General features: G+C 47.9%; 1 protein-coding gene across 1 annotated transcript in view; it reads left to right on the forward strand.

The window, feature by feature from the left end:
* The first annotated feature begins 8,502 nt into the window (after nucleotides 1-8,502).
* The window catches only part of KMT5A (lysine methyltransferase 5A), a 17,386-nt gene continuing 12,685 nt past the window's right edge, over nucleotides 8,503-13,203 (forward strand). Inside the window, exon 1 of the mRNA XM_029231794.1 lies at nucleotides 8,503-8,518. The gene's annotated coding sequence lies outside the window, so the exon portion shown is untranslated. The remainder of the gene's footprint in view (nucleotides 8,519-13,203) is intronic.

A 13,203-nucleotide genomic window follows, 5' to 3' on the forward strand; every position in this document is an offset into this window, starting at 1 on the left:
GCCCGCGTGCCTATAGCCTGTGCTCCACAAGAAGAGAAGCCACCACAAGGAGAAGCCCGCACACCGCAACAAAGAGTAGCCCCCGGTCGCCACAACTAGAGAAAGGGTGCACACAGCAACGAAGACCCAACCCAGCCAAAATAAGTAAATAAAATTAAAAAAAAATAGAATGAAGCACTTCTGTCTATGAGAATATATATTTTGCTTGCACGTTCGCGTGGAGCATCTCAGAATGACAACCCAAGTAGCAGTTGTTATCAGGGGATGGGAACTGAGAGACTGAGGGTCAGAGGCAGGAGGAAGACTTACGAGCTGCGTCCAGAACAGAGATACTACTGGAAGCAGATAATTCAGAAAAATCCCTATTCAAGCATGGTATTGACTCCCCCCAACTCAGGGGGGGCTATTTATATTTACACTACACTTCTCATTTCATTCAACAAATATTTGAGCCAGATACCATGTTAGAGGTATTGTGTTAGGGACACAAGTTTAAGAAAAACAAATCAAGGGGGATGTGACGGACGGTGCCTGCCCTTGAGATAAATGCCCTTACAATCTAGTGGGCATTAATCCCAAAATTACACAAAATGTAAACTTGTAGCTGTGACAAGGCTACATAAAAGCTAACAGAGCCTATTATAGAGTAATTTGACCTCATCAGGGAAGTCAAAGAAGGCTTCTTTGAGGGAGCGATAACCCAGATAAGATTGGAAAAGTAGGTGTTAACTAGGCAAAGTGAAGAGAGAACTGCACTTGAGAAAGAGGAAACAGCACATGCAAATGTCCTGAAACAGGAGCGAAGCAAAGAGAAGGGACAGTAACGAAGCAAGTGCACCAGGGACTTCCCTGGTGGCCCAGTGGTTAAGACTCCGCAGTTCCACTGCAAGGGGCATGGGTTGGATCCCTGGTCGGGGAACTGAGATCCTGCACGATGGAGCCAGAAAACAAAACAAAACAAAACACAAAGCAAGTGCACCAGTTGTTAACATAATGTTTCTCAGCTCCAAACCCAAGCATCTATGCTCTGCTTTGTGATGCACTGCAGAACTACATTTCTGCTTTGCCAGCTGTTTCAGTGCCACTAGGCTGGAGCAGGAAAAAGTTTCCTGTGAATGTCATCCCAGCAACACCTCTTCACCCTGGCACGTGCATTTCCCTCCAAAGTGATACCGCAGCAGCTATATCCAGTTTGCAGTTTTTCCCACACTTACAAAGCTGGCCTCATCACACCAAACTCTCCTCTCAGACACCAGGACCAGTGAGAGCATCCACAGGGTCACCCTCCAAGCTCAGAGACACTAACACCAGTTGAGCAGAACCCCCTCCTTGGAGTTTCGGTTTCAGCAACACGGGGCCCCTCTTCTACATTTCTAAGTTTTTTTTTTTTCGAAATATTTACTTAGCTGCCTCGGGTCTTAGTTGCAGCATGCGGGATCTAGTTCCCTGGCCAGGGATCAAACCTTGCCACCTGCACTGGGAGCATGCAGTCTTAACCACTGGACCACTAGGGAAGTCCCGTTTATAAGTTTAAATTACACCAACCTCTTCCCTTTGTCCCCTTAGCCTGAGTGGTGAGAATTGCTTTCCACAGTTGCAACGTCTGTGATGCCTTCAAGTTCTCTCTTTACCCTTTCAGTTACCTAGTTCACCAGTTTATACCTAGTTAACAATTTTTTTTTTTTTTTTTTTTGCCACACTGCGCAGCTTGTGGGATCCTAGTTCCCCAACCAGGATTGAAACCGGGCCCTCGGCAGTGAAAGCACGGAGTACTTACCACTGGACGGCCAGGGAATGCCCAACAATTTCTTATCTTAAATTTTCTTCATTAAATAACTGGTGTAGTGTCTGCCTTCTGTACCTTGATATAGCAAGTAAAAAGGAGTTACTAGTAGGATTGCAAAAAGTAGATAAAGATCATTCTCAAACAGCCTTTTATAACTGAGTTTGGACTTTATTTTGTAAGCTACAAAGAACTCAGAAGCCTGTTATGCAGAAAACTGCCATGGTTAGGTATGCATTCTAGAAGAATCACTCTGGAAGCAGTGCAGCAGTTGGATCTAAAAACTGGGCTGCAGGTACAAAGACCAGACAGGTTGAGAGGAGAGAAGAACAGAACCTGAACTGGAGCAAAATTGTTGAGCAATAGAAGAAGGCCAAGTGCCATTTGCTGAAACGCTGACCTCAGGAAGACAAACAGGTCTAAAGAGGAAGACAATGAGTTTGGCTTTAGGTATGAGGAATGCTTTGCTTACCTATTGTTAGGGAAAAAATGACCCCCAAATGTAATGACTTAACAACTGCAATGTTATTCTCATGATTCTGCAAGTTGGGCTCAGCTGGACAGTTCTTCTGGTTTTGCTAACAGTCACTAGTGTGATTGTAATCAGCTGGTGGATCAGCTGTGGGCTGGGCTCAGCTGGGATGCTGGGACAGCTGTACCTCTCTCTCTCAAAGTGGTCTCTCCAGCAGCCTCTCTATGGTTCTTGTACTGTGGCTCAGGACTCCCAAGAACACAAAAGCAGAAGCTTCTAGCCTTTCTTAAATTTTAGGCTTTCAAGTGACACAGTGATGTTTCCACCATATTCTGTTGGTTAACAAGGTAAAATAGGACTCAAGGAAAGTCACACAAGCGTATGAATAGTGGGAGATGCTGTTCACTGGAGGCTATCAAAGTAAGTCTATCATAAGGAATTTTGAGAGGCCTGTGGGAATCCAAGTGGAGATGTCTAGCAAGCAGTTGAGTCTACAGCTTGAGGATCCAGATGGGGATTAAAACATGAGAGAGGAGAAAACTGTACTCAGAGAATGCAGAGAGAAGAGCAGGGGGCCAAGGGCAGAAACCTGAGGTCCTGTATCTAAAAAGTGAATATGCAATGAGACGTAGAAAGATCAATCAGAGAGGTCAAAGCAGAACCAAGGCAGCAGAGTTTTAAGGAATGAGCGGTCAAGCAGTATCTAATGCAACAGAGAGCACCAGAATGTGGGCTGAAGCGTGTCCTGGATTTTAGAAGGTGGTAGACATAATCGCAGGTAGCGGTATTGTTATTGTTGAAGACTTTATTTTTTAGAGAAGTTTTAGATTCCCAGCCAAACTGAGGGGAAGGAACAGAGATTTCCCATCTACCCCCTGACCCCACATTTGCATAGCCTCCCCCACTATACACAGCCCCCGCCAGATGATACATTTGTTACAATTGATGAACCTACATGGACACATCATTATCACCCAGAGTCCATGGTTTACTTCTTCTTGGTGGTGTACATTGTATGAGTTTGGACACATGTATGATTACATGTTCTGTCATTACAGTATCATTCAGAGTATTTTCACTGCCCTAAAAATCCTCTGTGCTCTGTAACAGCAGTTGTTTTGACTGCCCAGAATCCATCTCTCTCTCTCTCTTTTTTTTTTTTTTGGCTGCACCACACAACAAGTGGGATCCCCAACCAGGGATCGAACCCGCACCCCCTGCATTGGAAGGCAGATTCTTAACCACTGGACCACCAGGGCAGTCCCATCTTGTGTATTTCTTGCCACAGGCTTAACCACTGGACCACCAGAGAAGTCCCATCTTGTGTATTTCTTGCCCCAGGTTTAACCACTGGACTGCCAGGGAAGTCCCTAGAATCCACCTCTCTTTTTTCAGATAACCGCACCTTAAATTTATCATGCCCTCTCAAAGTCCATGTGGTGTGGAAAGGGCTAACATTCTCCCACATACATCACTCCAGGGTAGAGCATGGAATCTGGGTCTGGCCAATTGGAATACTGGATCCACTGTCAAGGCCGCTTTGATTGGTTTAGTGCCAGCCAGTGAGTTTCAATTCTAGAACTTTGTACTGAAAATAATAGGAAAAAGACACTCCCTTGCCAAAATAACATTGAGAAGTAGGGGCAGAGGCCATGATGTGGAGCTGGAGACCAGTCTGTGAAGCCAACCTAGAAATCAGTGGTGCAAAGAGCAGGATGGGGAGAAAGAGGGAGAGACTAAACCCTGATGACCTTCTGATGACATCCTTTGAGTCCCTGGATCATCCTGCAATGCCTGAAGCTACTCATACCCTGAACTTTTCTGTTATGAGAGACAATAAACTCTCTTTTTTTTTTTTGGCTGCACTGGGATCTCAGTTCCCCGACCAGGGATCGAACCCGTGCCCCCTACAGTGGAAGTGTGGAGTCTTAACAACTGGACTGCCAGGGAACTCCTCCCTTATTTTCTTAAACTAGGTTGAGCTTTGTTTCTCTCATTTGCAATCCAAAACAATCTTGACTGGGCGTCCCTGGTGGCGCAGTGGTTAAGAATCTGCCTGTCATTGCAGGGGACACGGGTTAGAGCCCTGGTCTGGGAAGATCCCACATGCCGCGGAGTAACTAAGCCTGTGCGCCACAACTACTGAGCCTGCGTGCCTGGAGTCCGTGCTCTGCAACAAGAGAAGCCACCACAAGGAGAAGCCCGCGCACCGCAACGAAGAGTAGCCCTTGCTTGCCGCAACTAGAGAAAGCCCGCGCACAGCAACGAAGACCCAACAAAGCCAAATAAATAAATAAATTTATTTATTTAAAAAAAATAAAAAATAAATAAATGAAATAAATAATTTTTTTAAAATTAAAAGGAAAAAATCTTGACCAATACAGATACTAATTAAAATGCAATTTTGAAAGGTTTATGTATATATTTAAACTAATTTTTAAAGTGTTTTTTTAACTTCTCTATTTTATCATATTTATATATTCTTGGCCACGCAATGTGGCAAGCAGGATCTTTAGTTCCCTGGCCAGGGATTGAACCCATGTTCCCCTGCAGTGGAAGCGCGAACTTAACCACTTGGCGGCCAGGGAAGTCCCTAAAGGTTTTGTTTTGTTTTGTTTTGTTTCTAAGATTTTTTTTTAATGTAAACCATTTTTAAAGTCTTTATTGAATTTGTTACAATATTATTTCTGTTTTATGTGTTTTTTTTTTGTTTGTTTTTTTGGCTCCGAGGCATGTGGGATCCTAGCTCCCCAACCAGGAATCAAACCCGCATCCCCACACACACTGGAAGGCGAAGTCCTAACCACTGGACTGCCAGGGAATTCCCCTCTCTCATTTAATTCTAACAATAAACCTATGAGGTAGAACGAGTATTGTTTTACTCTCACTTGCTTGCATTCCAAGTATATTACATATATTGTATATATGCATGTTGCACATATTAACATATACGTGTATATATACATATGGGGGAAGTTTATATATTTATGTACCTGTGTATATCTATCTATCCATACATACATACATATTTATATATATACACACATACATATAATAGGAAAAGGTATGTATATTATTTATACTCACAGATGAATGGAAGGAATTAGTAGGTCACAGTGGTCACCAGCTGTGGAATACATGTCCCATTCGGTAGAACCTTTTAAGAACTGATGCTGGGACTTCCCTGGTGGTCCAGTGGTAAAGAATCCACCTTACAATGCAGGGGGCACAGGTTCGATCCCTGGTCAGGGAACTAAGATCCCCCATGGCGTGGGGCAACTAAGCCCGCGCTCCGCAACTTCTGAGCTTGCGCGCCTCAGTGAGAGAGCCTGTGTGCTGCAAACTACAGAGCCCAAGCGCCACAACTAGAGAGAAGCCTGAGTGCCGCAATGAAGATCCGGAGTGCCGCAACTAAGACCAGACGCAGCCAAAATTAAAATAAAATAAATAAGTAAATAATAAATTTTAAAAACCTCTTCCATTAAAAAAAAAGAACTGATGCTGGGCTTCCCTGGTGGCGCAGTGGTTGAGAGTCCGCCTGCCGATGCAGGAGACGCGGGTTCGTGCCGCGGAGCGGCTGGGCCCGTGAGCCGTGGCCGCTGAGCCTGCACGTCCGGAGTCTCTGCTCCGCAATAGGAGAGGCCACAGCAGTGAGAGGCCCGCGTACCGCAAAAAAAAAAAAGAACTGATGCTAATAAAAAAGTATTAAACAATAGCAAAAGCCTGGAGCAAATATTGATTCAAAGATAACCCTAGAGTAAGGAAAGTCCTCTCAGCACTGGTGTGATTTCACCCACGGTATCTTAGGAAAATGGAGATCGGTAAACAGGCAGTCAGTCCTGAAGCATGTCACATTTTTCCAATATCCCGAGTCTCAATGCAGATTACTGTAACTGTAGCTATTTGCAATCCTTCTGTTTGCATAACTGTTTGCAAAATTGCTGTTCAGATTGACCAATCTATCCATCTACCCTTGGCTTAAAACCATGTAGTGGCTTCTTATCAGATTTGGGATAAAAGTCTCAGTCCTTACTAATGGCTTTTGTGTCCATTAGGGTCCGGTCAGGAAAACAGAATTTAAAATAGGAAATTCATTAAACAGGTGGTGGAGGACCGAACAAGCAGAGAGGGAACACTGAAGTCATTTAATAATAACTGCAGGAAGCAGCTCCCATTTCTAGGGCTGGAGAACAAAGAGATCCGTTGGGGTTAACAGAGAATAAGAATCAGAAGAGGATTCCTGGAGTGCTGGTTCTTATGCCGCTGAGAAAGGGGCACCATGGCGTTGGCACTGGCCCTTCAAGAGCTTACGGGAGGGGCCCTGCAAAGCTGGGGCTCAGAACTCTGAAGAGGGGCTGCTGCTGGTACTTCTGAGGTAGCACGCTGAGGCTATTTCTGGAAAGAGCCTGGAGAATGAACCAAATGGCCTGTCAGAAGCAAAATGTCATTACTTACTCTGACAGGAATAGCAAGCAAACGGGCAGGAGTGAGTCCCTCCCCCTGCCTTCCAGTCTCCCTGTATCCTCGCCTATTGACAGAACCTAACACTAGCTGACAAAGGTGCACTACAGTTTGCAGCCCAAATATTGCAGAGCAGGGTGGAGAAGAGTGAATTTGGAGCTGAGAGACCAGCACAGCCTTCAAGGGCCTATGTGATCTAGCCCCTGCCTGCCTTCCCAGCCTGATGTCCTCCATTCTCATCATACACTCAGTTCCGATCACATTGGGTTTCTTTTTCTTTCCCCAGACAACCAAGCTTATTCCCACTTCTGGGGCATTTGCGCTCACTATTCCCTCTACCTACAAGTACCTTCTCCCTTGGGACTCACTTATTTAGGGTATAACCTAAAGCCACCAACTCAAAGAGGATTTCTCTGACTTCACCAATCCATAGAAGCAATGATCTCCCCACTCACACTCTGTAAAATTCCCTGTTTTCATTTCACCCATAACATTAATCACTATTTAATATTTAAAAAGTGATTTCTTGTTTGTTTCTGTCCTAAAAAATGTAGGGATCTGTCTTATTTGCCACTGTATCCTTGGGGGACCAGACAGTGTCAGGTATACAGCTCAATAAATGTTGAATTAATGCATTTTAGAGAAAGTAAAAACCTCTATGTATTTATGGAAGCTGGAAGGAAACTTGGAGATCACAGCTGACTCCATCATTTGACAGCTGGGTAAACCGAGGGACAGAGAGCTGAAATAATATACCAAAGGGCACACAGTGAGTGAGAAAAGTGTTGCTTCCTACTTTTCCCAGTGTTTTCACATATATCACCTTATTTTGCTCTCCTACTTGCCTGGTGCAATGGTAGGGTACTTGGGCAATGGTGGGGATTCCAAAATCTTCTTGGGGACCGAAGAGAGAGAATGGATGAGTGACCTCTCCTCCTATGTCCAGGAGGGATCCCCAGGGAAGAGCTGTAACTGGACACCTTACCTGTGTTCAAAGCAAAGAATACCCAGGACACCTATGTTTCTCTGGGACCTTACCACCGAGCTCCCCTGGGTGGAGAAAGGTGCCCGGTTGTTTCCGTGGGGTTAAGGTAGCCCTCTAGTGGACTAACAGTCAAAAGACTGATCCAGGACCTGCAATTAAATTGCTGGGTGACACTGGGCAGCAAGTTAGTACATGTTAGTATTTGAATACTGTAAAAGCGGACTCGATAAACCTCTCAATTTAGGAATGAATGGATTAAACTGCTGGAATGGTCAAGGGGGTGCAGATGTTAAACTGCTGGGACCTAGGCTTCCCAGGTCAAAAGGGGAGGTCGAGGGGTCAAAGGTCGGGTTCCGGTCAAACACCCGAAAAACCGGAAGTCCCGAGTGGGTCTAATCCTAGTCCGGGCCTCCAGCCGCGTGACTAAATCTCCCCGGGGCGGAGCTGCAGCACCCGGAGAGGGCGGAGTTTGGGGCCTCCCAATGGCAGCGCGGATGTCCTTCCAGCGCAGCCAATCAACGTGGGAAGACGGTAAAATTTAAACCCCCTCCCACATCCTCCGCCGGGACCTGTCCTGAAAGCGTTTGTATGAAGTGCGGCCGCTCGCCCCGCCCCCTCCGGGGAGGAGGGGAGAAGGGCGGGCTTTCCCTCTCGAGTTCGCCTATCACGGCGGGCAGCCTGGGGAAAGGCGGGCGGCGGCGCCAATCAGGGCAGCAGCCGGGGTCCGGCGGAGCAGTTGGCTACACTTGTAACTTTTTTCGAAAGCTGCGTTTCCCGGGAGATCCTAGGCGGTGACAGAGCGCGGCCATGGCTAGAGGTATTGGCCCGGGTGGCCAGCGCCGGGGCAGCTGGGATAGGGGGTCGCGCTGGAGGCGGGACCGAGGTGGCGGGAGCTGTGGCAGGGAGGTGCTCTCCCGCCGGCTGCTCGCACGGAACGCGGGGACGAGCTGGGGTGCGGGGGGGAGGGGCTGCGGAACCTTCCCCACCTCGTCCCCACCCTCGCTTCCGAAGCCCCCAGAAACCCCTCCCACTCCCGTGCTTCGGTTTCCCCTTTTTAAAGTGTGGGCACCCGGTGGCCTGCCTCTCCCGACGCAATGGGGCCATATGTCAAAGCTGTTTGGAAACTAAAGCGCAGGGCACCTCCAGGGAATGGTTGTCATTGATACAAATGGGGGGAGGGCGAGGCTTCGCCTGCTTAAGGGCTCTCTCTTGTTAGGAAAGGAGGTGACCCCGAGGCGAGGGCGCAGATCGGTAACCTACATGGTGGGGAGCGCGTCGGAGTGGACCCCGCGGCAGGCGCCTTCCTTTCCCTCCCCACTCCCTGAGTCAGCTCTGCGCCGCCGGGGCGGGGACGGGCCCCGCTGGCCCACTTTGGGGTGAAACAGGTCCCCTGGCACCTCCCGGGGCGGCCCTTCGCGCCGCAGCTGATCAGTACTCCTGCCCACGGGAGATGGCTTGGGTGGGTTTGTGCAGCCGCGAGGGAGGCGATGTCCCTGCCTGAAGTTCTTCGCAGTTAGTTGGCTGTCAGGACAGTAAGACCCACGTTATGCGGCAAAGTGATCTCCAACCGCTGGTCATTTCCAGCCGCTGTCTCCTTCATGCAAAAACTTTAGCGTGATGGTTCACTTGAATTATTATTTAAAAGAAATAAGTTGAGGTTTTACATTTTTCTCAAAATTCTCAGGGTATTACATATTAGTAGGAATTTGCGTTAATGCAGTATGCTCCCTGTGGTGATCATAATGAATAAAATAAGGATTCATTCAGCAAATATTTATTGGGCTTCTTTGTTTTCAGCCCCTGCACCAAGGTGCATCATTTATTCTCCCAGCATCATTCTTCTCCTTTACGGTCTTTTGGGACAAGATTTACCTAGATTATGATTAAGAAATGAGGCATAGTGAACTTCATGTTAAAGAGCTTCGTAACCCAGTCCACACAGAAAAGTAAGATGCCTTAAATATTTTTCTTCAGAAAAGGGTTAAGCATCTAAAAGTATATTTAATAATATCTGACTAATTTATCTGACATATCTTAATAAAGCTGTGCTTCCCTGATTCATTTTTCCCATCACAGCAGCAAAATCATTTAAACTACCTGTGTTTTTTTTTTTTCAGTACGCGGGCCTCTCACTGTTGTGGCCTCTCCCGTTGCGGAGCACAGGCTCCGGACGCGCAGGCTCAGCGGCCATGGCTCACGGGCCTAGCCGCTCCGCGGCATGTGGGATCTTCCCGGACCGGGGCACAAACCCATGTCCCCTGCATCGGCAGGCGGACCCTCAACCACTGCGCCACCAGGGAAGCCCTAAACTACCTGTTTTAACAGTAGTGCATTAAAAAAAAAATAGCTTGTTTTAATTAATCTGCTGGGGGGAAACAAAATGAACCACTTTGCCATTGAAATACTTGAATACTCAATATGGGCAATATGGGCAAGTAATAATTACCATTGAGGGCCAGGTGCTTTATTATGTCAGTTAATCTTTACAAACTGTTACTTCCATTTTTCAGAGGTGGAAGCTGAAGTCCAAAGACACTGTCCAGACTCTGGCCATTCTGTGTCTTTGTTTGTTCCACTCTACCTCCCTTATTTAGCCAAAGTGAAGATGAGTGTACCCAGCTTCTACCATAACAGGTTACAAATCACCTTTGCAATGTACTGGTTAATGATTCTCAGTGACTCACATGACCCCCCCTGCCCAATGAAGGGTCAGTCTTTTTCTTCTAGAAAAGAGGTCTTTGTTCCTAAGTTGTAGTTCACTTTGAGAGCCCTGCGGAGTCACATGAACAAAATGTTCAGATACTGGGTAACTCCTCTCTGGTTTTGAAGTTTTACAATCATGTAAATATTTACAGCCTCAAGGATATTACTTTGGGCAGGATCCGTACATCTACTTTTCCCCATTTCTACTGCCACTGTCAGATGGCCTCATACTTGGTCTCCCTCTTCCCACTGTGACCATCTCCAATTTATCATGCCTCAGCAGCTAGAGTGGTCCCCAAGAACACAGATTTTTATCGTGTGACTCTCACCACTCCTTCTGCCCCTAACCTCCCCTTTTGTTCTTAGGATCAAATCCACAGTCCTCATCCTCACCCTGGCCTGTAAGGGGCCTACCCACCCCTCTCGCCTCAATGTGCTCCATCTCTGTCTGTGTTCATTGTTGCGTCTTTAGCACAGGGCCTGGAACACAGTAGGTAGTCAATAAATGCTTGTTGAATGAATGAATTGGTATTTTAGTGTCTGAGTTTGAGGAAAGCAATATACTTTTTTTTATGCTGAAGTATCCTCATATCCATCAGTATCTCAGTCATGTGACCCTTAGGCAAGTGATTTATTTTCCCCAAGCCTTGATTTCTACATCTGTGAAATAGAATAGTACCTTCTCATAAATGGTTGGGAAGGTTAAATTAAATAATGCATTATTGTACGGCCTGACACAGTAAACATTCAGTAAGTGCAAGCTATTAGTATCATTGCTGTTGGATTCTATTTCTATGAGACCCTGGGCAACATTAAGAGTTTTTATTTCTGTGACTGGGTATATGTATTTGTTATGCACATATGAACACCTCATGTACAGACAAAACAAAGTGTTTTGAAACTTTACTGAAGGATTTGAACTAAATTTTCTAGCTACTAGAGCTGCAGAGTTGAGAGAAATGGGTGCTAGACTTGTATTTTAATGTATCCCCTGCGTTTTGTGGGCTATGATGGAGAAAGCTATAGCCCTGAGTAGGTGTGTGTAGTGGGGGCGAGGGAGTTAAAATAGTATGAGAAATGGACAAGCTGATCTGAGCTTCTGCTTCCTGCCTCCAGACCATGATTCCCATGATAGTTTGGCAACAAACTACAAACCTTCTCTGCCCTGCAGAGGTAGCAGACACTGTTTCAGATGGCTCAACCTGGGTGTCAGAGTGTCACTTTAGAATCCTAACTCTGCATAGTCTCTTGGGTATTCAAGTGGGCAGACTAGCCTACCGCACTGGAGTCAGTGGTTGGATGGGTATGGCAGGGGTTCCCCAGCCCTGCTCTGAAGGATTCTAAAGCACGAGCTGATTTGGGAGGTGTTGTCCTGAGCAGTGTCTTGCCATTTAATCCACTGTCTTATCCCTTCTAAGGGGAGGCAGCTACTTAAAGTGACAGCCATTTGTTTATCTGTGGATGTCAAAGGTGCCCTGGGTACGTTATGGAATTCATAGTTCTTAGTTTTTATCCATGAGGATGCTGAGGCCTAGTCTGGGTAAGGGAGTTGGCTATGGTCACAAAGCACCTCTGGGGCAGATGCAGGGAGAGATAACCAATCTTTGCCTCTCAGGCCATAACCCAAGGCTAGATGCCCCGAGGTGTCTTGTTTGCATTATGACTTTGAACAAATACAGGGACTCTTTTGGCCATGGGCCCTCAAACCCTAATGGCTACAGCACAGTGGTTCAGGGCAGTGAGGTATACTGGAACCCCTGCCTCCCAGGACATTTCCTCGGGGACAGGAGACTTGGGTGACTTGCTAAACCCTCTGCAACACCATTTGCTCCTCTATGTTTATTTCCTTACCTGTAACCTGGAAGTTAGTGGCCAGGAGTGTAGGCTCTGGTCTGTTGGCCTGGTAATCTATTTCTAGTTCTGAGAACTTGGCCAAGCTCCTCACTTCTCCGAGGTTGTTTTCCCTGTCTGTGGAAGAGAAAATAATGGTGTCTACCTTCAAAGGGCTGTTGTGAGGTCTGAATGGCATAAGGTATGCAAAAGAAGCACCCAGCAAACATACCGTTATAATTCCTGGCTCTATTTCCCCAGGGTCCGGACCGGTCAGGTGCAGACCGCCTGGGTTTGACACCTAACCTGATCGCTTTCTAGTTCTGTGGCTTTGGACAAGCCTCTGCCCCTCCTTGGAAGCTCAGTATCCTCATCATAAACGGGTTAGCCACAGGACCTGGCCCCCAGGGGCTTGCCGGGAAGGTTAAACGCCCAGGAAAACACTCCGTGAGCACAGGCTCGGGCACACAAGAGGGCTCTCGCCTGTCGCGTTCACCGCTGCCGACTGCGCCTGGCACGGACGGGTCTCCCGAAATAGCCATTGAGCCAGCGAGAGTAGGAGCCTGGCCGGCCGAGAGCCCGGGCTGTCATTATCATGTTTCACACCCCTTCCTCCCCGAGTGGCTGAGGACGCGCGAGAGGGGGCGCGCCCGAGTCGGGATTCCTCGCGGCCGCGGGGCCCGCCCTCCTTCGTTCCCTCCCCTTCTCCCTCCCTTGCTCCGGAGGAGCCTCGCAGCGCCGCCCCTGCCAGCCCCCTCCCCGGCCGGGAGCGGACGGTGGGTGGCGGCAGCGGCGAGCGGGCGGGCCGCGGAGGACGCGCCGCCAGCGCCTCCCTCCCTGCGTCCTCGGTCCCGGGCCGGCCGGGGCTGCCGCGGCGCGCGGGTGCCGGGCTCTGCCTCGCAGGCCATGGGGGAAGGGGGCGCCGTGGGGCGCCGCCGGCCCTTCCCCGGGGCGCCGCGGCGGCGCTGG

Source organism: Monodon monoceros, unplaced genomic scaffold (genome assembly GCF_005190385.1).
Source record: "Monodon monoceros isolate NGI ecotype Baffin Bay Population unplaced genomic scaffold, NGI_Narwhal_1 Super_Scaffold_1, whole genome shotgun sequence".
Classification (NCBI taxonomy): Eukaryota; Metazoa; Chordata; class Mammalia; order Artiodactyla; family Monodontidae; genus Monodon; species Monodon monoceros.